Below are 26127 nucleotides of genomic sequence, written 5' to 3'. Positions count from 1 at the left end.
TACAGATTTTATTTTATATCAGCACATACATTCAAATTGCATGTCTGCTACTCTGATAATTAATGTCATGAGTCAGGTTGACTAGGGTAGAGGTTCTCAACCTATGGGTCACAACCCCTTGGGGAATCAAACAACCTATTCACAGGAGGTGCATATCAGGTGTCCTGCATATCAGATATTTACATTATGATTCATACCAGTAGCAGCAAAATTAAAATAGCAATGAAACCATTTTATGGCTGAGGGTTACCACAACAATTGTATATTAAAGGGTCACAGCATTCGGAAGGTCAAGAACCACTAGACTATACAGCACTGTGCTCAGACATCTGGTTAAAAACTCCAGATGTTTCTGTGATGGGACTTTCAAGATGAAATTGGCATGTGAGGCAGCAGACTTAAATGAAACAGTACCTCCTCCAATGTGGCTAAGCCTGCTCTAGGCACCTGAAGTTCTTGGTAGACTGTTGCCCTAAAAAGAAGCAAGAGTGTCGCCACGGTATACCTTCATAGAGTTCTGCTCTGAGCTCTGTCTCCTTTCATGTTTTACAGATTTTTTTTTTGCTTGCCAAGACTCTATAATAGTGTGAGCTAAATTCTTAAAATATACCATCCTTTCTCCTCCACCCCACTTTCTACCCTCTCAGTTATGCGTTTTCAGTGAACTTTGAACAATAGTTAAGTTCTAAGAATCCAATACATATACCTGTGTATCTCCTGGTCTAAAACTACTTAGGTATGTCCATATAACTTTTGAAACTCTTCCTAAACCACATACAATCTAACCAGAAAATATAACTTGAAAACTGTATTTTTCACCTAATTCTAAGATCATATAATCTTTTAACGCAGCCAAAACTTGAAAAAAAAATCCCCATTACCACTAAGTTTTCACAATAACATTGTTCAAGCTTCGATGCCTAACAAACAAATTACCATACCACATCTCACCAACTTAATATTTCTATAATTGTTTTGATGGACATATACAATATACCTAGTATTTTCACAACTGAATTATTTTTATTTACATTTTTTTACACAATAGATTTTGATGTTTTCTCCTAATTCCTCCCAGATCCTCTCCATCTCTACCCAACTACATATCTCTCTGTCTCTCTCTCTCTCTCTCTCTCCCTCCCTCCGCCCCTCCCTCGTCCACCCATTTCCTACTAAATTTTGTTTAAAATTTAGTTTCTTACCAAATCTTGTCAAAATCTTTTAAAAGCCTTCTGATTCAGTATATGTAAGAACTTTCTGTTTCGTATTAATAAAATATTAGTTTTTATCACAGATAAGATGTATAGTTGAGATCAAGAGAAATAGCTAATAACATCAACTACATAGGAAGCCTTAATTCAAATGGTCTGTAATTCAAGTGATATAAATATAATTCTGCAAGCATTCTCAGGCACTGGGGGTCGTGGAGGGGGGGAGGAAGGACGCACTGCTCCAGACGGTCTTAATCTCAAGAGTTGGTTCTAAACATGGGAGTTTTATAACAGGATAAACTGCTTATTCCTCAAACCAGTTTCCAATTTCCTTTTGAGTAAAATGGGAAAAATAAAACTAACATCACAGGATTGGTGTGAAGATTAAAATACATGCAAAACACTTGTCACACTGCCTAGTACACAGCATAGCTGCCTTGTATCTACTTTGAAGCAGGCCGTAAGAGCTCAGCCAGAGTTAGATCTATTCCTGACCTGTCATGTTCTCCTAAGTCAGTCTATAAAGCTAAAGCCCAGAGTAAAGGTAGAGGGAAGAGATGGAGGGTGATGTCAGTGAATAGCTAACAGTTGCTATATGAAGCTGCTACATAAGTGTCTGGTTAAAGGCTGGAGGGGTTTTTGTGAAGACAGCAAGTAGCTTAGATATATACTTTCATTCAGTCTCTTAGCAAACTGCAGCTTTTGGTCAAAAGGGAACAAACACAGTGATGTTTGAGATTTGGCTAAACATTTAAATTGCATTTCAAACGGTTGGATTTGGCAAAATATAACATAATTTTTGCCAAGTCCTTAACTTTTTCACTTGCATGTATTCAAAGGAAAGCCAGCTTGTAGATTTGAATCATTCAGATTAGAAACTCATTAAAATGTATAGAGTGCTTTATCCAGGCACAAAAACTCGGCCCCAAATCATTACAGTTTAACACTGGGGAGATAAAAACAAAATGCCTTCCTTACATAAACCACTGCTCTCTACTCTAAGTTGCTGAGGCTCAGAAGAAAAGATTAACTCAGAAAGGCCTCATGAAAGAGAAAAATTTTGAAGAGGTAATTAAAGTGAAATAGCCCTGGGTACACAGGAAATGGAAAGTCCTCCAAGAATACAGGGAGTTGACGTTACATAACAGCTGACAAGGACTATATGCAAAGTCCCAGACACTTGATTTTGACTTAAATGTGTTTTTCCAAAATGTCTGGAACAACTGGATTTTTCTGGGATAGCCAGAGACTAATCCCCAGGGGATATTTATTCAACACTGTATGTCCACACTGGCCAGGCTCTCTAACAAATACTGAGAAACAAGGCTAAGACAGGCATGACTTGCCCTCTGGAAGCTTAACATCTATAGGGAAAACATTTTAGAGAAGGGAGACTGAAGACACATCAGATGAGGTGGCACACATCTGCAATCCTAGCACTTGGGGAGTACAGGGTAGGACAGTCAGAAACTCAAGGTCAACCTAGGCAACATGAGACACAGTCTCAAAAAAATAAATAAAACCAAAACCACCAGATGTCGCAAACTGTATCGAAGCTGAAATTGATCAAATATTAAAAGGAGTGTTCTCGTAGTTTTTCAGGGAGTACCAGAATGACACAGGTGTGCCACCGTGGCCTGTTATGTGTGCGCTAGAAATCCGACCTGGGATTTTATGCAGGCATGTAGCTCAGCCCACTGAGCTGCATTCTCAAACTAGAAAAAAAACTTTGTTGTTGTTTGTTTGTTTTTTGCTTTGTTTTGTTTTTTAAGACAGGGTTTCCCTATGTAGACTTGGCTGTCCTGGAACTCACTCGGTAGGCCAGGCTGGCCTCGAACTCAGAAATCTGCCTGCCTCTGCCTCCCAAGTGCTGGGGTTAAAGGTGTGCATCACCACTGCCCAGCTAGAAAACATCTTATTATCATAGATTTTTAAGTTATAAGGTGAGGATGATTAATAAAATGGAATCCTGGAATCATTTAAAGAAAGATTTTTAATTCTTACTGTCCTTAAGGTTAATTATACCCAGTGTTATTAAGAGAAATCTAACAGGTCTGATCAAAGCAAGGGGCCAGGGCTTGGTACAACTTTCCCAGTTTATACTCCATTATTCTTTTAGTCAATGTTTATGGAATACCTACTACAATTACACACCACTAAACGCTATCAAGGACATAAGAAAGCAAACAACAAAATAAAGCCCACCACTTCCCACTCCAGTCCTAGGATAAGCCTGAAAACAATGCACCCAAAACAAGCCCTGTTACACAAGATGGCACAGAGTTTGCAGCTCCGTGAGTGAGAGCCTAATTCTGCTGAGGAAGATCACAGACTCGCCAGGTCTGGTAAATCCCACACAATGAGGGTGAGTTGCCAAGACTACAAAAGGAAAAAGAGCTTCGCCAGAAGAAAGAAAGTATACATAGAACTCTGTACGTTCAGAAATCTTAAGTATGAAGAGTAAGTTTACCCTGTTTCGGAGACTTCTTTCTCTTATCCTTCTTCAAAGCTATGATATACATAGGCAAATGGTGTTAGAAACCTAAAACCCAAAAGCCCTATAGCAGTCCCTATGCAGCTCCCCTTATTATCAAAGGTTCTCTCTTTTAACATTATGCTCCTCCGGTGGCTCCTTCGGGCATCCTTACAGTCACATGTGTGAGGCTCTGCTAGAGCCTGACAAATACAGAGGTAGATGCTTGTAGCCAACCATTGGACAGAGCACAAGGTCCCCAGTGGAGGAGCTAGAGAAAGGAACCAAAGAGCTGAAGGGGTTTGAAGCCCCATAGGAGGAACAGCAATTTGAACCAACCAGAACCCCCAGAGCTCCCAGGGTTTAAACCACCAACCAAAGAGTACACATGGAGGGACCCATGGCTTCAGCCACATACACAGCAGAGGATGGCCTTGTCGGACGTCAGTGGGAGAAGAGGCCGTTGGTCCTGTGAAGGCTCAATGTGCCAGTGTAGGTGAATGTCAGGTCAGGGAAGTAGAAGTGGATGGGTTGGTGAGCAGGGAAAGGGGGGTGGGATAGGGAGTTTTCGGAAGGGAAACCAGGAAAGGGGATAACATCTGAAATGTAAATAAAGAAAATACCTAATAAAATAAAATAAAGTTTTGTGTGTGTGTGTGTGTGTGTGCATGTGTGTGCGTGTGCATGAGTGTGTGTGCTCTTGTAATAAAGTCCTATGCATCAGGAAGGTATTTCCTATATCCCATTTCATCCTCCTCACCCTAGTTTCCCAGTAGGCTTAAGACAGTGTGGGGCTTTCTACATAACTGATATGACTAAATATATAGTACTTACTAAAGTTATGTGTGTGTGTGTGTGTGTGTTTTCTTTCTGTCAAACCTTCGCATGTTGATTTGCTTATATTTTATCCTTTTTAAATCCCTGGTTAACTCTGTCACCAATGTTCCAAAGTTTTAAAGCTACTTTTTAAAAATTGTTCTTTGGGCCAATGGAATGGCTTGGAGGTAAAGGTGCCAGCTCTGAACGTCTAAGCTCAATCTCTGGGACCCACATGGGGGAACCTACTCATCAAACCTTCCTTGGAGAGGGAGAGGGAGAAAGAGAGGGAGAGGGAGAGGGAGAAAGAGAGGGAGAGGGAGAGAGAGACAGAGAGAGAAGGAGAGAGAATATGAATATCACACACAGAGACATACACAGAGACTTACACACACATACACAAACACACAGAGGCATACACACAGAGACTAGCATACACAGACATACAGAGAGATTCACACTCACACATACACACAGACACATACGTAGACTCACACACACATGCACACACAAACACAGACACACACACATATACAGACTCACACATAGATACACACATGTAAACGAATAATACTTAGCATTATTATAACCAAATTTAACTACCTTATGGTCTTCCTGTAGCAATATCCCCTAGAAGTCTGCTCCTGTTCTCAGGGGCACTGGCCTTTTAGGCTCCTCCTTGTGCCTCTCATCCGTAAGACAGCCCATCTTTCCTAGATACTGTGCCTTCCTGTCTCTTGTTTCATACCTCCACTTTGGTAGACACTACCCCTGCTTCTTTCCCAAGAAAGGTGTGTTAGAGATAACATTTAAAAATTTTACATATCTATGTCAATCACACCTTACTGTATTTTGACAATGTTAAAAAAAATTCAAGGTTGAAAATGACTCTTTCAGAACTATTCAGTCACTACCCTATTATCTTCTACTCTAAAAAATCTGGCATTGCTCTTATTCTACATTTTATACATGAATCTGTAGTGTGTGTGTGTCTACACTTTGTAAGTATGAGTTAAAACTGTATTTATTTGAATATTTAGAAAGCCAGCATACTGTAACTCAGCCAAACAGGACTTTCTGGAACATGAAACCCAGTAGTCCTTGGTTGCTAATGTCGATTTCCCCAGTTCAGCTTATCAGAGCTGAGAATTCCATAATTTCTGCTACAAAATGGCTAGTGTGTCTGTGACATCTTGTTAGCATTCCAGACAAACAGGACTAGAACGGAGAGGCTCATAAGGGATCTAGCTCTACTGGAAAACAAAGTTTCTCCTCGTGAGTAATTCCTTCAGCGGTGCCTGCTCACATTTTATAGAGCAGCGCTCTGCCACAGACCATGGAAACTATGAGCGGTACATTGTTTACCTTCCAATCTCCAGTACAAGTTTTTCCAAAAAGTTGAGGAAAAGTAGATATTATTAGAAAGTGCCAAAAGAGATAAACAAGAGTATGTTACAGAATTATACAATTCCCACTGTACTTAGACTTTCAAAAAATTGAAACACATGTATCCGGGTCGTGGTAATATTTCTTTTATAACTTACTTGATATTTTCTTTCCTTCAGTTTTCTCCATCATTTGTCTCCTGTCAGTTTTTTTTTTGGGGGGGGGAGGGAGGGAGGGTAGGTTGGTTGGTTGGTTGGTTGGTTGGTTGGTTGGTTGGTTGGTTGGTTTTCGAGACAGGGTTTCTCTGTGTAGCCCCGGCTGTCCTGGAACTCACTTTGTAGACCAGGCTGGCCTCAAACTCAGAGATCCGCCTGCCTCTGCCTCCCAAGTGCTGGGATTAAAGGTGTACACCACCACTGCCTGGCTCCTGACACCTTAAAGCCACAAGATGAGCCTCTGACATTGATTATCCATTTGATTTTCTTAAAAGCTAGGGATTGAACCCAGGGCCTAGCACTGAGTAGGTAAAAACCATTAAGCTATAACCCCAGATAATCTACTTTTCCTGTTTGAATCTCATTGTCTATTATTTCTACTTCCTGGTAGCAGATTTTTCTTATTAACTATTGAATATTTTCTTGGAGTGCTTTCTTTCTTTCTCATTCCTTTCCGCAACAACAATCTTGTGCATTAACTCTTACTATTTCCGAAGAAATATCTTTTCCTTGAGATACAGAATATCAAAATTAGAAACCTTGTTGCTAATGATATAGATCAAAGAAAGAAGTTAAAAGCATTGCCAATGTCTTAGTTGTTTTTCTATTGCTATCAAGAGATGCCACGACCAAAACAACATATTAAAAAAAATTTTAATTGGGAGTTTGTTTATAGTTTAAGAGAGTGAGTCTATGACCATCATGGTGGGAAGCATAGTGGCAAGCAGGCATGCATGATGTTAGAGCAGTAGCTAGGAGCTTACATCCTTATTCACAAGTTGGAGGCAGAGAGAGCCTGGGCTTTCCTGGGAGGGTTTGAAACCTCAAAGCCCAGACTCCAGTGACACACATCCAAATCTTCCCCAAAACACTCATCTAAGCACCAACATTGACACTTCTGAGCCTATTGGGAGTGGGGTGGGGATTCCCACTTAAACCACCATAATCTATGTGCAGATTTCCCTTCAAGTCTTCTGATTCCTAAGCGATACTTTAGAGACTGTCATTCAGTTCTTCACAGACTCTTCGTTCCCATACTGCACAAATGGGGAGATGGTTGTTATCAATGCCAGAAGAGGTTGGAGAAGGCTAGGCTGATTCCATGACAGGCTTCAAATTGACAGTTAAGGAGACTAGGCCTAAATCTCTGTTACCAAGAACTGGGTAATTCCAGGCAAGTCCAGGCCTCAGAAGCTGCCCAGCCACCTGGCCGGAGACAAGGTCAATAGGTCAGCAACAGTTTTCAGACCTCCCCAGCAAGTTTCCAGCCCAACACCCCAGTAATGGAAGGACCATAGAGATGAACCCAGCAGATTAACATAGAAGTCACCAACCCAGAATTCCCTAATGTGCTTTAAATGGAACCTGCGAGCTCACTCGGGTATCTCTCTTTTCTGGTAATAGGAGACCCTCGCATGCGACTCTGCAGAATAAAACACTCTTTGCATTACATACTTTTTGAGTCCTTACAGCTTGAGGTCCAGAACACAGAATTAATTTCAAGCAACCCCTGTTTACATCTCATGCACCTCACCTCTCCCACAAAACCTCACCCACTTTCTATCCTATTTAATCCCTGGGGTTTTCAAGGAGTCTTCCAACTGTGCTCAATGACTCAGTGTGCTTATGGTTGTGTGCACCTCTGTGGATGGTTAGATGTGACATTCTCGCTGTGTGTTATCTACAATTTTTCCATCTGCTTTCCATCCTGTGCTATAGATGGTGGCTAGAGATACCATCCTGGTTTCACTGAAAATGCTGTACCTGACTGCACTGGTTTTGCTTATTTGTTATTTTAGATGATGTCTGGTAAAGGATACAAAGACATTTAGAGACAGTCAAGTCTCTATGGATATCAAAGTTAAAGGTGTCCATACATGCAGAAACAAAATATATCACAAGTGAACCCCCACCCATATTAGCAGACTGTATTGGTGCTCAAACTGCGCTAATTTAGAACAGCTATTTCACTGTTGGTTATATTCCTACTAATATAATATAGTATCTAAGGCTATTGTTCTAAGGTCAAGCTCCCTGAATATAAATCCTGTCTTCAATACTTGACTACCCAAGTAGTCTGGGCTGTTGAGGTTTGTTATGTATTGCTGTGTATTGTAATGATAAATTCTGTTCCCAAGTATCTAGGCCTCTGAGTGAATTCTCACAGTTACCAGCTTGGGTTGTGCAAACCTTGTTCCTTAATTGAAACCTATTGGTTAAATAAAAATGTTGGGCCATCAAGTCTCTATAGGGTTAGGTTTATCCTCTCCCATTGAGACTAGACAAGGCAGCCCTCTGTTACATATGTGCCTGGGGCCACGGGCCAGCCCACATGTGCTCTTTGGTTGGTGGCTTAGTCTCTGGGAGCTCCCAGGGATCCAGGTTAGTTGACACATTTGTTCGTCCTATGGGGTTGCCATCCCCTTCAGCTCTTTCAATCCTTCTTTTAACTCTTCCATAGGGTCCCTAACCTCAGTCCTATGGGAGCAAGGGGGAAAAACACCCTCTCAGAGGCGAAGGGGGGGGGAGGAGAAGAGGTGAATAATTCTGGCAGGGGGAACAGGAGGGGGTAACATGTAGAATGTAAGTAAGTAAATAATAAGGGAAGAAAGAAAGAAAGAAAGAAAGAAAGAAAGAAAGAAAGAAAGAAAGAAAGAAAGAAAGAAAGAAAGAAAGAAAGAAAGGAAGGAAGAAAGAAAGGAAGGAAGAAAGGAAGAAAGGAAGAAAGGAAGAAAGGAAGAGAAAAAATGGTCACAGCTAATTACTAGAGGGACTAGAGGATGGGTGGATTTTTTCAAGTTACCCGGTTGAGTGCGAAGGAAAAACAGGTAAACAACAAGGAGAGAGAAGGCACCATAAGAGGAGATGGACAGTGAGAGCAAAGCCAAGGGAAACAGCAAGTGTTTGGGGTACACCACTGGGGAGGTAGCCAGGCCGGCAGTTAAAAAGGTAGATTAGGGGTTACCCCCAAAGTAATTGTCAAAACCAAATAAAATAACCTTAGTCTGAGTCTCATTTATTTGTAAGCTAGTTGGGGATAAGCTTCAATAGGCTGTGTACTACACTGGACACATTGTCATGATGGCAACCTCTTAGTCTATAAATGTGCAGCAGTGGCAAGGATTAGCTGAACAAAGGACCTGGCATGTAAGAATAAGAATCAAGTGCTATTATTAACTCCAAATATTTCAGTTTTCAAAATGGTAGTTTCAAAATCTCAATTACAGTTACAAACTCACTGAATCACATTATCAGATAGACACTATGGCTAGGCGAGTTTTGTTTGTGTGTGTGTGTGTGTTTCATTTTTTAAAAACTTTTTCCAATTTTTTATTAGGTATTTTCTTCACTTACATTTCAAATGCTATCCCGAAAGTCCCCTATACCCTCCTCCAACCCTGCTTCCCTACCCACCCACTGCCACTTCTTGGCCCTGGTGTTCCCCTGGACTGGGGTATATAAAGTTTGCAATACCAAGGGGCCTCTCTTCCCAATGATGGCCGACTAGGCCATCTTCTGCTACATATGCAACTAGAGACAAGAGCTCTGGGGGTGGTGGTTAGTTCATATTGTTGTTCCACCAATAGGGTTGCAGACCCCTTTAGCTTCTTGGGTACTTTCTCTAGCTCCTCCATTGGGGGACCTGTGTTCCATCCAATAGCTGACTGTGAGCATCTACTTCTGTGTTTGCCAGGCACTGGCATAGACTCACAAGAGACAGCTATAACAGGGTCCTTTCAGCAAAATCTTGCTGGCATATGCAATAGTGTCTGCGTTTGGTGGCTGATTATGGGATGGATCCCCGGGTGGGGCAGTTTCTGGATGGTCCCTCCTTTTGTCTGAGCTTCAAACTTTGTCTCTGTAACTCCTTCTATGGGTATTTTGTTCCCAATTCTAAGAAGGGGCAAAGTATCCACACTTTGGTTTTCCTTCTTCTTGAGTTTCATGTGTTTTGCAAATTGTATCTTGGGTATTCTAAGATTCTGGGCTAATATCCACTTATCAGTGAGTGCATATCATATGAGTTCTTTTGTGATTGGGTGACCTCACTCAGGATGATGCCCTCCAGGTCCAGTTTTATAGAGAGGAAAATGATGTAATAATCAGTTCACCAATTGCCTAACATCACAAAGACAAAAATATTTAACTGAGATTCAATTCCAAAGAACGTGGCTCAAGTATCTCTCGTGATACCACACACATATGCAACCTCCTTGCTCTTTTCTACACCACTCAGATTTTATTTAGTACCGCAAACAAATTGAATAAACATTCCAAAATAGTACTATTAAAATTCTGGCTGAAGCTAATTGGTCAGTGTAGGTTAATTAATTGTAACTGGATCAATCTAATGGGAGACGCTGGTACTGAGGAGGCTATTCATGTGTGGAGACAGGGCAAGGAGCAGATACAAAAGTACTGTAATTCCTCTTATGCTCGGTTCTGATGTAAAAATAAAACTGTTCTCAAAATAAAGTCATATACATGACAGAAACTAGATAACTAGTATATGCATTGTGATCACGGTTACGTGTATAAGTGGTGTGTGTGTGTGTGTGTGTGTGTGTATGGTCTATGTCTGTGTATGCAAGAGTATGTGTGTGGTATAGTGTTTGTGTATGTGTATATGTACTCTGTGTGTGGTATATGTGCATGTGTGCATTTGTGTGCATCTATATGGGAACTATGTGTTTTCATAGTAGTTTCAGATATATACTATTATGTGAAGCATATACTGTAATTTTAATAAAGATAAATGGAAAATTAAAAAAAAATAAAATAAAATTTGGAGAAAATTATACTCCCCTATCTAGAAGCAGCGTTACACATGTAACTCATTTCCACAGTTAAAGGACAAAAACCATGGGGCTGGAGCACTGGGAACAAGAGCGTGCTTGAAATGACTGGAGATTTACAAATAAATAGAAGATACGAAGATCAAATGAAAAACTGAGAACTGAAAATAGTAATAACAAGTCACTAAAAAGTCACTGACATAATTCAATAACAATGTAAACGGCAGAAGAGCACCGTATGGTGGGACACAGCTGTGTTCTCAGCTCTCAGCACACTGGAGGGAAGCCAGCCTGTCTGAAGAAAAATGGCAGGAGGAAGCGTCAATAAACTTGACGATAAATTATCCAGTCTGAACAACAGAGAGAAAAGGTATATAAAAAAACAAATCGCAGAATGTGTAACACCAGAATGTTTATTATTTTACTTGTATCACCAATTCGCAGGAGAAAAGGATTGCAATAAAAGAAAAAATTGAGAAAGAAATGACTAAAACTACTTCCAAATTTTTCAAAAGGCATAATCCAAGGGGGAAAAACCCTCAAAGAAAAGAAACCCTCAATTAAACTCAGAATATCTACACCTAGACATTAGCTTACATTTTTCAAATCCTACTTTTAATAAAGATTCTTAATTGATTTAACCTCCCTTCTAGCCCACCACTCACCAGAGGTAGTGAGAAAGTAAGGTTATTAGGCTACGGCGAAGTGGACCTGTTTACAAATAGTTCCTAAGGGGGTGAGCCCAATCTTTGTTGTCAGGATATACGCCAGCAGGCCAATTCAGTAGTGTCAGGAGAGCAAACACAAATCAACATCACCCGCAGAAACAGCCAGGTATCAGCGGAACTGGCAGGAGTCAGTGGGAGTGACCGGGACCAGCAGGGACACCAGGAGAATTTCTCTGCAGTGCCTCTCTCAATGAAGTGAAGATCAGTGGAGATAAAAGGCCAACAAAGCATTGCAAAGCTAGCTATGCAAGCCCATCGAAGTCTACTGAGTCCTAGGTATACTCCCTCCAAACACCATGTGTTTTGCCTCAGCAAAATATTACGTGACGCGAGTCTGTCTTAGCAAACTCTATGTATCAGCTGACATCACTTTCCCAATTAGTCTGAGTCCATAGAAGTGTCAAGAAACCACCAGAACACCATTTGAAGTTTTTTGTGTGTGTGTGTGTGTTTATGAAGTTATACTAAGCGATGACCAATAAACAATGGCATACCAATACCATCCAGCATCATCCACCATCTGTTGGGTCCTTCTTCACATCACATATCCTTTCACATTTGCTTTAGCAAAACATCCTTTCGCTTGTGTCTGTTCAGGAAAACACTCCTTCAGGTTGTCTGCCCCAGCAAACCTTTATCCAACACAACTGACTTTTTAAAGACACCGCAAGTTTCCACTTCATATGACAAACAAATTTCTAAAAACTAGGTCAAACAATTGAACAAACATTGGACATCGTAATACACACCTTTAATGCTAGCACTTTGAGAGGCAGGAACAGGAGGATCTCTGTGAGTTTGAGGCTAACAACTCTACATATCAACTGCCAGACCAGCCAGACCAACCACTGGAACCTTGTTTGAGAAAAACAGTAACAACAAAGATTGAAAAAACAAAGACATTCACCAAAGCCTAAGGAAAAAAAGTGCACGTTACTTTTACAGAAGCAATGGCTTCCAAGTGGAGGAGTGCTCATCAAGTTATAAAAGCCAGAGAGAAAAGGCACACACTCTTAAAGAACTGAAAGGAAGACTCATCAAACCAGAATTCTGTATGAAGTGTAAGTAGCCTCCAGCAACAAAAATGAAAGGAAGGCTTTCTTGGGTGAAGAAAACCTGAAAGAATCCATTAACTGAAAGATTTCTAAAAGAATCACTAGAAGGAATTTCATGGGACACCAGACACCAGGGGGAAACCTGGAACACCACGAGTAGGGAAATACCCTTCACCTTTTCTTTAGCTTGTGTTTTGATGATGAGAAAAAAGAAACAAACAGCGGAGCATTATATGAGGGAGTTTTCAAAGGACAGACTCTCAAAATGGTCTTTGTCAGATGTCCATACACAAGGTCAAAGTTGTGTGAAAAGAAATAACATAGAGGGGCAAAAGGCCAGGTGGCAAGATGGTTCATGGGGTAGAGGCCTTGCTTGCAGGCCTGGTGATGTGTGGTTCTAGGATTGGATCTCACAAAGCTGACTGGAAAGAATTGGCTCCAAAACTTATTTTCTGACCTCCACACAGTTTATGGCACTGGTGCACGCACACACACATGCACATATGCACATGCACACACACCAAATAAATAAATAAATAAATAAATACAATAATTTTTAAAAAGAATACAAAAATATTCTTCATACTTCACATAAAACTCACTCAAAATCAACAACCAACTTAACTACTAGACATTAAAAGCATTAAATTTTAAAAGAATTTATTGGCAAGAAATATTGTAACATTCTTAGACGAAGATATAATCATCAGAAGCACAGTTTTTAAATATTTTTTCACTAATGGGATTTAATCAAAATAAAAAACTTTCACTTTTCCAAAGATATTAGAACAGTCCATGAACTAAAAGGAGTAAGTACAGATCATGTATGGAGGAAATGTTAAATTTATGATATATTTAAAAGCTTCCATAACTGAAGAACATATAAACATGTGTTTTTGAAAGCATGTAAGAAGTAGGTATGGCAACATGGATTTGTAATCCCAGCACTCAAGAGGCAAAGGCAGGAGAAGCCTGAGTTCCATACCAGCCTATGCTGTGAGCTCCAGGCCAGCTAGGCTACATACACAGCAAGACCCTGTCTCAGCTGATCAATCAACCAATCAATGTACATAAATACATTTTTTTAAAAAAACTAAAAGACAGATAAAACATGTACTTCTCTAAAAGAAAGAAAGGAAGGAAGGGAGGGAGAGAGGGAGGCAGGGAGGGAGAAAAAACACACAAATGGTCGATACAGCACATGAAAAGATGCTACCCAGGTGGTCCTTAGTCATTAGAAAAAAAAATGAAAATTCCAACCTGGAAATGCCACTACACACCCATTTCTTTTTTTAAAACATTCTCACTTATATTTTAATTTGCTTTATCTTTCTTTCTTTTTCCTTTTAACATGCATTTCTCCTTCAATGAATAAATTCATTCATTTTTCTTACTACTAAAAGAGAACAACTTTTTAAAATTTAATCTAGTGTGATTATTGCCTCAACTGTCTCTCATTATACCTATAACCATTTTCTTTTTTTTAAATATTTTTATTAGGTATTTTCCTCATTTACATTTCCAATGCTATCACAAAAGTTCCCCATACCCTCCCTCCCACTCCCCTACCCACCCACTCCCACTTTTTGGCCCTGGCGTTCCCCTGTACTGGGGCATATAAAGTTTGCAAGTCGAATGGGCCTCTCTTTCACTGGAAAGATCTAGGCCATCTTTTGATACATATGCAGCTAGAGTCAAGATCTCTGGGGTACTGGTTAGTTCATATTGTTGTTCCACCTATAGGGTTGCAGACCCCTTTAGCTCCTTGGGTACTTTCTCTAGCTCCTCCATTGGGGGCCCTGTGATCCATCCAATAGCTGACTGTGAGCATCCACTTCTCACCTGAGGAATACCGAATGGCAGAGAAGCACCTGAAAAAATGTTCAACATCCTTAATCATCAGGGAAATGCAAATCAAAACAACCCTGAGATTCCACCTCACACCAGTCAGAATGGCTAAGATCAAAAATTCAGGTGACAGCAGATGCTGGTGAGGATGTGGAGAAAGAGGAACACTCCTCCATTGTTGGTGGGATTGCAAGCTGGTACAACCACTCTGGAAATCAGTCTGGCGGTTCCTCAGAAAATTGGACATAGTACTACCGGAGGATCCAGCAATACCTCTCCTGGGCATATATCCAGAAGATGCCCCAACCGGTAAGAAGGACACATGCTCCACTATGTTCATAGCAGCCTTATTTATAATAGCCAGAAGCTGGAAAGAACCCAGATGCCCCTCAACAGAGGAATGGATACAGAAAATATGGTACATTTACACAATGGAGTACTACTACTCAGCTTTTAAAAAGAATGAATTTATGAAATTCCTAGGCAAATGGATGGACCTGGAGGGCATCATCCTGAGTGAGGTAACACAATCACAAAGGAACTCACACAATATGTACTCACTGATAGTGGATATTAGCCCAGAAACTTAGGATACCCAAGATATAAGATACAATTTGCTAAACGCATGAAACTCAAGAAGAACGAAGAACAAAGTGTGGACACTGTGCCCCTTCTTAGAATTGGGAACAAAACACCCATGAAAGGAGTTACAGAGACAAAGTTTGGAGCTGTGACGAAAGGATGGACCATCTAGAGACTGCCATATCCAGGGATCCATCCCATAATCAGCTTCCAAACGCTGACACCATTGCATACACTAGCAAGATTTTGCTGAAAGGACCCAGATATAGCTGTCTCTTGTGAGACTACACACCCATTATAATGATGGGTAAAACTTTACAAGACCAGGTGCTACCAATGATGATGGGCAATCAGAGCTCTCATAGAGTTCTACTGGTGGAAAGAAAGGCAAAAGCAGCTTGGCCATTTCTAATCAGATGCAAGCACTCATGTAACCCATGTCTCAAGTCCCATTCTTAGGTCACCAACTAAGTTGGTTTATTTTCCACACAAAAAGAAACCCATAAATATTTAGTGAAGCTTTGTTCATAAACACCTAAAACAAAGTTGGTAAAGGGAGAGCAGAGTTGGAGAGAGCTCTGTCCACAGGCGTGAGAGCCTGTGACATGCTCACGAGCACACGTAGAAGTCAGAGGAGGATCCTGAGTGCCCTGCACTGTCAGCCTTAGTCACTGGTGTCTCACTAAATCTAGAGTTAGGTTGGTTAGCAGCAAACCCTAGCTACCCACCTGTCTCTACAACACACACACACACACACACACACACACACACACACTGGTTAATCTTGCAGAGCACCCAGCTTTCAACTACTAACACCTTCATGGCAGTTGCCTGTAATTCCAGTTTCAGAGGACAGGGCTTGCCATCTTCTGCACTGCAGTCACATGCTACAAAGACATGTAGGCAAAACATGCATACAAAAAAAAAAAAAGTAAAATAAATAAAATTGTAAAGTTGTTAAACTAGTATGTGTGATATGCATGGTGTGTGTGTGTGTGTGTGTGTTTGTACTGACATGCGCTTGTGTACACGTGGAGGAAAGAGCTAAATGTCAAAGTTCCTCAATCACTCTCCAGATAATTTTTGAAACAGGATCAGTCATTGAACCTGGAGCTTCCCTATTGACTCAGACAGACTGGCTAGTCAGCAAACCTAGTCAGGAATCCTACCTCTGCCAACACAGCACGAGGATTTCGGGTGAGTGTGGGCAGCTTGGACTTCTCACATTATGTCTATTTGTCAACTTTTCCTCATTTAGGATAATTTACAATTGGTATTAACTAAACGTGATAAAGTGATATAATTTATTGATTTGACAAATTATGTGCTACTAGAAAAATCATGTAATTTACCAATTGCTGGTCACACATACAAAGTTAAAAAAAAAAAACATTAATGTCATCTTCTAGACATGACATGACCTTTGCACCCAGGAAATCACAGCTACTGTAGTTATCTACACAAGATCAGCACAAGATCAAGACAGTCAACATTCTACTATAAATAAACTATTTTTCTCTTTTTGCTATCTTGGTGCCTGTGGAGGCCTGCTAGGTACAGAACTTCTAGCAGCAAGTGTGTCTGGAAGGTTGTGGTGTGAGGGCATTTTTGCTGGCTACAAGCAAGGTCTCTGGAACCAAAGAGAGCACACGGCTCTTCTTAAAACTGAAGGTGTTGTTTATGCCCGAGATGAAACGGAGTTCTACTTAGGCAAGAGATGTGCTTATGTGTACAAAGCAAAAAACAATACGGTGACTCCTGGAGACAAACCAAACACAACCAGAGTGATCTGGGGAAAAGTAACCCGGGCCCACGGAAACAGTGGTATGGTTTGTGTTGAATTCCAAAGCAACCTTCCTGCAAAGGCCATTGGACACAGAATCCGTGTGATGCTGTACCCATCCAAGGTTTAAACTAATAGAGAGTAAATAAATAAAAGTAGATTCGTAAAAACAAAAACAAAAACAAAAACTATTTGCTCATGAGAACCCACTATTATCCAAAAAGCTGTTGGTAGTTGATGGCTGCGAGCAGAGAAAATTATTTTTCTTTGGGAGTGTGACCACTGGTAGGCTGCCCATATTCCAGTGGATGACCCCATATCCAATTGTTTAAGGGCAGCAATTGGACTCAGTGGGTTATTTTTTTAAGAAAGAGAGAGAGAGAGAGAGAGAAGTCTGGGGAGAAGAGGAAGAGGAGGACATGAAGTTAGGAGGAGGATACAGAGGGAAGGGCAGAGGTGGGTAATTGGAGGGAAAGAGTGGAGGTGAATACAACCAAAATACGTACATACACACACACACATATATATATATATATATATATATATATATATATATATATACATTGTTTAAACGTGTAAAATGTTTCCCATAGGCTCATGTGTTTGAATATTTGGTAACCAACAAAAGCCACTGCTTTTGTTGGCTGTGATACTTTAGGGGTGGGGCCAACCTAGAGAAAATGGGTTGTTGGGAGGTAGGCCTTCAGGGCATAGAGATTAGTCCCATTTCTGCTCAAATTCTGTTTCCTGGTCCTCGGTGACATTAACATACTGCATCACCAATTCCAGCCACCACAGGTGGTGCCTCAACCACCATGCCTGCCCCATCATGGTGAACTGTACCTCCTCAAACTGTGAGCCAAAATAAACCCTCCCTCCATTTAAAGACAAAAAGCATACAAGAACAAAAGCTCTTTTTCTCTTTTAGAAGTGTCAATATGTCATTCTTTATTTACATGTGTTTATATTTGTGTGTGTATATGGGTACATGTTTGTGTGAGTCCACATGTACATGGGAGGGAGGGTGGTTACAGATACATGTGTCCATGTACAGGTCAGAGGTCAACCTCAGATGTCATTGCCCAACTGCTGTATAACTCGTTTTATGAGACAGGATATGACACTGGAAATTTTAAATTACATCTGTAGCTTCCATTATCTTCCCACTAGCACTGGCCACTGTGCTCCAAGAGCAGCAGTTTACCAACATTGGACATCCAGAATCAAACAGACGTGGGTTTACCTCTCAGAAAGATCCACCTTCTGGTTCTAATCTATAAGTTTCTTTACAATAACGATGGAAGAAGGCTTTGTTCCTTGAACCCAAATGAATACCACATCTTCATAAAGGAAGAAACTGAAATAAAAAAGAAAAGATAAACTATGCCCTGGGTTTAGAAAAACACTTTTCACAAAATATATACTTCCATTCCCGAAAATGACAACCTGCAATGGCATACAAAGGACACTACCCTTTAATGTTCCATGAGCAAACCAGGACCAGAAACACACTTTTAAATGCCTTGCCTCTGCTCCATAAAAAATGGGTCTGCCAGATATAACTACAGACTGTCGGTAATTATTAAAGATCTTTTCCAGAACACAAAAGCGATTCATTACATCAGAGTTCCCTGAGGCAATATATAGCCCTCTCTAAAATTATGTGGGACTATAAAGTAAGAGAGGAAGAATTTAATTTGATCATGCTCAGTATATTAATAGATAGGGCTATAGTCAAGGCTGAGGACTAGTTATATAACAGACAGCTACTAGTTGTTTCTAACTACCTCATTTCCTTTTTTCATTAATCTATTTATTTGTTTATTTACTTTACATTCCTCCCATTCAGAGCTTCTCCTTCTAGTCCCTCTCTCTCATCCCCCCCACCCCCACACTCCTGCCTTTCTCCTCAGAGAAGCTGGAAACCTACAGATATCAACCTGCCTTGGTATATCAAGTTGTAGTAGGACTAGGCACATCTTCTTCTATTGAGGCTAAACAAGGCAGTCCAGTGAGAAAACGTAACCGTTGAATGGTCACCCTTTCTCAGTAGGACATCAGTGTCAGCCCCTCGAGGCTGAGGGAATATTGCAGAGGAGAGGAAAGGAGGGCACACAATGTACGAATCCGATTAAGTAGTGGAGTGCTCAGGAATGTTGCTTTCCATCCATCACATGGCTGCAGCATCCTTGAACTCACAGTAGCTTTATCCACACAAGATCTACACTACTTGGGCCCATCAGCATCCTGCCATGTCTGGAAGAGGGGCTCATGAGACCCAAGTAGTTAATGGTAGTTGGAGAAGGAAAGACATTTTCTTCAGTGATTTAATCACTGGTAGTTCTCCCCCAACACATATCCTGAAAGAAACCTGTCACTCATGTTCCTGTAAGCAACTGTAACAAGGTTTACTGAGTTACATGCACAAAAAGAAAGTATTGGGAATTAGCTGAAAAACAGTGTGGTCAGTGGGAGATAACAGTAATGGAGTGTTAGAGTGAACATGACAAAATACATTATGTACATACATGAAAATGTTATAAATAAAACCACTGTTTTATGTAACTTATATATACACATATATATAATATTAAAAGCAATCAAATGTTGGCAAGAATATGGGAGAAAAGGAATCTTTGTACACTGCTAGTGAACATGAAAGTGAGTACAACCACTATGGAAAAAATAAGATTGATGAAATAAAAAACTATCAGAAGAATACCATACAATCTAGCAATGCTACTTTTAGTCTTTGCTCAAAAGATTAATTCTAAGTGCAAATGTCAACTAAGATAGGTCTACAAGAACTTTAATCACCCATTTTCCCAAAAGACACGTAATGATTCTAATCACTGAGAAACACTACACTCGAAGAAAAACACCAACATAACCTTCAGAAATTAACCACAGTATATAAGACTGAATTCTCTTTTTAATTATATCTTGCAATGTTAAAAAAGAAAATCGAGGGATTTGCATTGATGGCTCAGTTAGTAAAGCACTTGCTTTTCAAATAATGGTTCCAACATCCATATAAAGAGCAGGGCGTACTGGTGCACACAATTGCAATCCAAGTGCTGGGAAGGCAAAGAGCAGAAATAACAGAGTCGTTGACCATCCAGTCTAGTCTAAACGGTGAAATCTAGGTAAATGGGATACCCTGTGGCAAAATGGTGGGTTGAATTCCTGATGATGATGCCCATGGTAGTCTCCAGACCTCTACACATACTTGAACACACGTGCATGTGTGCATATGCACATGTACACACACGGGCAAAATAAAATCTAAAACCTAGTGATAAAATCAGCTACTAACAGAAATCTATAATTATCCAAAAGGACATCATTTTGCACTATTTTAGTAGCTTATCAAGCATATTATGACCAGAAGGCAACTACTAGGATTCTAGGCTGGAATCCTACTCAAAATGGGGCCAAAATGGCATCTGAACAAGATTCTAGGCAGGTCCATTCATCTACCATTCTAAGATGACCCTTCTCCAGGTGATTCCAATGTGCAGTCTGGGATGGGGACTGCCATGACCACTGAATCAGCTCCTCTAGATCCATTCCTATGAGACATATTGCTCTTGAGCTCTTCTGACATCCTTTTACAAAGCCTGGCAACCAGTTGACTGAGAGAAGAATCCAACTGGAAGAGAAGATTCATTTTATGTATCTACTTGGCTAATCTATGATACCCAGCTGTTGATAGAACTCCGTGTAGATATTAGTGTAAGTAGTTTTTTTAGATGTGATTAACATTCCAATAAACAGAGTTTTATTTAGTGAAGCAGATTAGCCTCCTTAATGTAGATAAGCTTCACTCTCAATTAGTCAAAACCCTTGCAAGCAAAGAACGAAGTTCTCAGAAGGCCTCTACAACTCAATCCAGAAATTGTCTTGACTTTCCAGCCTTGTTACTCTGGACAGGTGACTTCAGACTCAGGACCGCAGCATCAACCCTGATCTGAATTTCCAGGCTGCCTCTTCTGCCCTTCAGATTTGACCCTGGTGACCTCCACAATCACATAAACCAATCTCTCTCTCTCTCTCTCTCTCTCTCTCTCTCTCTCTCGCTCTCGCTCTCGCTCTCTCTCTCTCTCTCTCTCTCTCGCTCTCTCTCTCTCCCTCCCTCCATCCCTCCCTCCATCCCTGCCTCCCTCCCTCCCTCCTTCTTTCTCCTCCTCTTGATTTTTTCCTCTCAGTAACCTTAATATAGATACTATTATTTTAAATGCAGATGATGGGCTAGATATCATGCAAAATTATTCACACAGAGTTTCAGATTCACTCCTTAGACAGTTGAAAATCAAGTTGTAAGCCACTGTGACCAAAGACAGCAGAAAAACAAAGAAGCTTCGGTTGATATTTTTAGAGAGAACACATTACAGTCAGAGATAAACTAGGTGAGTCAGGGAGAGGGAGGGGGAACCCAGGCTGGGAGTTCACTGAGAAATAGCATTCAAAGAAGAGAAAGACAAGAGATGTGGCTCTGGGGTAGAACATGCAAAGCACTAGGTTCAAACCCTGGCACCAGCATTGTGTGAGGGCTGCTATGGTCAAAAATTCATTTCTCTGCTCTCTGCTTAGTGACTTTCCCCTTTGTGGAGGTTACATTTAAGTGGGACGGTACAAGACTCAGGGCTTTCGTGTCTGACTCTCTCCATTAAACATAAGCTTGCTGAAATTCAGTCATGTTTTAACATTTCTTCGTAGTTCATTCTTCCTTATTGTCACACAGAATTCTATTGTAGGGGGATAAATTTCTCATTTTGTTTATTCAGTCATCACTTGCAGACATTTGGATTATTTCCAGGGTTAGCTATAATGCTGGTACAAACCCTTTTGAGCAGGCGCCTTCATTTCACTTGGGTAGATACCTAAGTGTGGAATTACTGTGCTATCTAGTAACCTTCCATTTAATCTTGTGAGAAAATAGACAATCTCTTTCTTAAAACAGTTTCAAACCCCATTTTATAGTCTCACCAGCTACAAATGTCTGAGTTTGTCCACATCTTTGCCAATATGTTAGTTCCTTTGAACAGCTGAGTGTGTATGAGGTGTGTGTGTGTGTGTGTGTGTGTGTGTGTATTCGGTGACAGCTTCATTGGAGCCTTAATTTGCAGTTCTCCAATGATGAGATGGAGCACATTTTCTTCTACTTATCAGTTACTTATAGATCTTCTTTAGCAACATATCTATTAAAATCTTTGTCTATTTAAAAACATCCCGGGGACGGAAATTTCGATTAGTGGTACAGCACCTGACTAGAAACAACAAGGATTAGGTTCTAGGACCACAGAAGAAAGAAGAAAAAGGGAAGAGGTAGAGAAACTGGTTTGAAAAACAACTGCAAAACAAAGTGATTAACGCTTTAACCATCAGCAGAACTGGGGAGTGGCTCAAGAGGTAGCATGAGACTGTGGGCCTTCTCCACTCTTCCCTGCCAAGCCACTCATCTCCACCTTCCCTGCCCCAGTAGAGGATGCTGGTTTATGGACTAAAAGGACTTACAGAGTTCTTCAGGATGAGACATGCAAAAAGCTAAAATCTAAGGAAATAAATAAAAGTCTTCAGTCTGAAGTAAAAATTACTTTATCAGTTCATCTATCAGAACGTTCATAGGTCAAAACTTTTGTGGGTATCTTTTAACATAGAAACTCATATGTTCCAGTTTTGGGGTGATTTTGGTTGTGTGTGTGTGTGTGTGTGTGTGTGTGTGTGTGTGTGTGTGTGATTTCTTTATTTTGGTTAGTGCAGTCTTTCAGCACTCTCTTAAGCATAAATGTGTTTGCTGCTTACGGTGACAGCGAATAGCATCCTTTCCTTCTTTGTGGCTAACTAGTATCCTCTTATTCTCTATCAGTTTGTCCATCAGTGGCCATCGGGTTGCTTCATATCTTTGATGGCAAGAATAAAACTTTTTTCCACTTGTTCTGCAAACACACAGAGTCAACATCGCTACTAATACAGAAAAGAGTTGCCATACCCGAGACTATCTATCCATGACAGTCTATGCATCACCTGATCACCTTTCACAACTACCAAAAATGTCCGGTAGATTATTATTTCAGCCTTTCATCAGGTAGCCTTGAATTTGGAGAAAATGTGCGTTAAGTTTAAAGCAAGCAACTTTAAGCAACCTTCTGAAAGATGTTTTGTACTAAAAAGCTGTTTCAGAAGTAGAGACTCTCAGCATTCAGGAGACAGACCCAGCTTCACTTAGAAAGGGTCCCCAAGCCATGGATCATAAGTGCAAAACCAGCCTGTCTCACTGAACTCAGGAGTCAGTGACTTGACAAGCTGGCTGGCCAAATAGCTCTAGGGACTGACGCTGGTTTCTATCTAGGTGAGTGGCAGGTATCTGAGCTCAGGTCCTTATCCTTGCATGACAAGTACTTTACTAATGACCATCTCCTCACCCATAAGTCATTGCACAGACACAAAAATAACAAAGATCTGTGACATTTATTTAGAAAGCTATCAGATGCAGAACCTTTTTAATCTTCACTAAAATCCTGAATGGCAAGCAGGGAAGACTATATTATCCTCATCTTAAATCCAAGGAAGACCATGCATGATTCATAGTGAATCCTTATACCAGCAAAATTCTACAGTAATCAAGAGACAGAAGAAGGATTAGAAAACTTGTGTCTGACTCCTGGGTGCTTATTTCTTATGTTAAAAAATGCTAGTAACTTACAAATGAATTGAGGAAATGTGGGAGTAAGTCAGATCTCTTCAGAAATGCCCACCCTCTAAACTCCTGGCTGTACTTAAACACTGTAGAACTTCATCCCTGTACTTCTCATTTCTGAAAAATGAAGCATTTCCTCCCACAAATACAATCTTCTAAGAAGATAATTCATCCTTGACCTGATAAACATCTGATAGTCAAATGAGTAAGCTTTTCCTAGCTAACACACACACACTCACACTCACACACACACATGCACATATACACATAGCGTATGTACACACATACTACTACTACTATTAACATTTTTAAGTCCAAATGTATATTCTTAGAAATGTTCAGTACCAGGAGAAATGCTTTAAGCTTTAACACTACCTCCTAACACTGCTACAGGAGAATGACAATAAACACTAGGCATACTTTTGCAGTTAATGAAGTCATTCATACTAAGACGGGAGAAAATGCAGTCCATCCATGATTTTGCATCTATTAAAGGGGAAAGATATTATCCTTTTCTCACAACTGTCAGTCTGTGCTGTCAGACTTCGAATTTAGCAATTAGCTTGATGCCAGCTGTCCCTACAATTTCATTCCAAATTTAATATGACTTAGAAAATATTGCATTTCAGAATTTCAAGTGATTTGCCAAAGATAGTAACAAGAAGGAATAGCACGTCAGAACTGGCATTGCCCAGCCTCTCGGCACAAGGGGGACATGCCAGGGTCTGTGGTAGACTGTAGTTTATTGGCACCCCTCACCACCATGGTTATTTCAGATATTTTTGTATGGTTTCCAATTATCATTTGAATAACACTGTCTTCCCTTCTCTCAGTCCATGTGGAATGGTTGGGATCTTCTCACATACTCAACAGAGCCTGGAATGAAGATAAACTTCTTTCAACAGCATCAGAGCTTTCCATGTCACATGACTATAATAGACATTTATTGCTGCCTGGATTTGAAACCTGTTTCCACAACTTCATGCCTATGTGACTAACTGTTGCAGAAAGTGTTTAAAAAGGACCAAGTTCCTGTGTTTCATCCAGCTACTCTCTGCCTGCCAACTCTCCAGGGAGGCTCCTGGGTTCCCTTCGCTGACATGCCAGCCCCACACGACGACTGTCCACCCCACAGTCAGCCACCACAGCACCCAGTCACCCCATAGAAACAAAACTCTAGACGCTTATAATTAACAAGTTAGATTTATATATCAATAAATTCTCAATTCACAAGATGCCAATACAATAATTTCAGAACCAATTGATAATGATAAAAGCTGCCCACCTAGATTAGACAAGTTATCCCAGTTATTCTATTCCTTTATGACGTCATAACTACCTGTGGCTATTTAAAAACCACGCGGGATCAGGATCTCCTTCCTGTCTGTCCACCTCCATCTTGACTTCTTCCACCTCTTCTGAGTCGCTCTCTGTCCCTGCAACTCTTTGCGCTGCCTCGCTTTTCCCTGTCCAATCACAGGCCTCCTGTTGCACTAATATTTTAATGTAATTGGACAGGGAAAATCCTGCCACAACTAACCAGTTTTATGAACTTCAAGCCTCAGAATTGAAGCCAGGAGAATCAAGGGCTGGCTCAGTTCACTTGGATGTCAACAGGGTCCTAGGTGGCAGCCCACGTCCACATGGTCTATAGCGGTAATATGAGACAGGGACATTGACACAGACCCCTGCTGCTGCATGGCCACAGGCACAGAGCTGGCACTCACAGGAAGCCAGCTGGGACATCACCATGGGCTCAGGTGGCAGGCCAGGCCACTCACATCAGGCTGTTCCACTCTACCCTCTTCCCTCCAGTTTGCCTCTCTTCATAACGCTCAAAACATTTCACTTCTCTTTATCTCCTGTCTCTCCACCACATACTTGCTCATCACAGTGGCTCCTGCTATACCACTGACAGGCCTCTGGGTGGTGACAGACCTCTGGATGTCTTCTGTATGGTGTGGCAGGAGGTGGGCCTATTTGTATTTTTTATTTTATTATTTTTTTTATGGTGGGACATGCTGTTTCTATTTCTCTTTTCCTGGATGCTTTCTATTTGTGTCTATCAGTACTGCCTTTGTGTCCAGCAGCATCTTACAGGTTTCTTTCCTATTCCTCAGCACATTTTCATGGAGTCTTTGTCCTTTCCATCCTTGGTTATTTTTCTGAAGAGCAGGGGAAATGTTATTCTAGTGCACACTGTTGGCGTAAGTATTTGTAGTGTAACACAAGTATGTGCTGAATAGAAGACAGAGGTGACAGGAGGAAGTTTGTGATGAGGGAAATTCAAAAGAATTTATTTCCAAAGTTTGCTTTGAATTTAGTATTATTTAACCCAAAAGTGAAGCATATAGATACAATCACTCTAAGTAATGGACGATGATATATGATTTCCTGTCCCAGGGTTAGCTTAAAAATAACAAGAAGAAAGACAGGAAGAATATGGCCTCTAGTTCTTTGAATACAAGATAAATGAATACATAAATTCTATTCTGTAGACAAAGAATTAGATTATGTATGAAACAAGTGGCCAT

General features: G+C 40.6%; 1 protein-coding gene and 1 pseudogene across 6 annotated transcripts in view; one reads left to right on the top strand and one right to left on the bottom strand.

Annotated features, from left to right (window-relative positions):
• Nucleotides 1-26127, bottom strand: part of Anks1b (ankyrin repeat and sterile alpha motif domain containing 1B) — a 1085844-nt gene that overhangs the window by 968180 nt on the left and 91537 nt on the right. The gene's annotated exons all lie outside the window — the stretch shown is intronic.
• Nucleotides 15414-17023, top strand: LOC110303390 (large ribosomal subunit protein eL33 pseudogene; annotated as a pseudogene).

This window comes from Mus caroli, unplaced genomic scaffold, assembly GCF_978045245.1.
Source record: "Mus caroli unplaced genomic scaffold, Mus_caroli_1 scaffold_9, whole genome shotgun sequence".
Lineage (NCBI taxonomy): Eukaryota > Metazoa > Chordata > Mammalia > Rodentia > Muridae > Mus > Mus caroli.
Note: the sequence above shows the minus strand (reverse complement) of the source record. Positions and strands in the feature narration are given on the sequence as shown.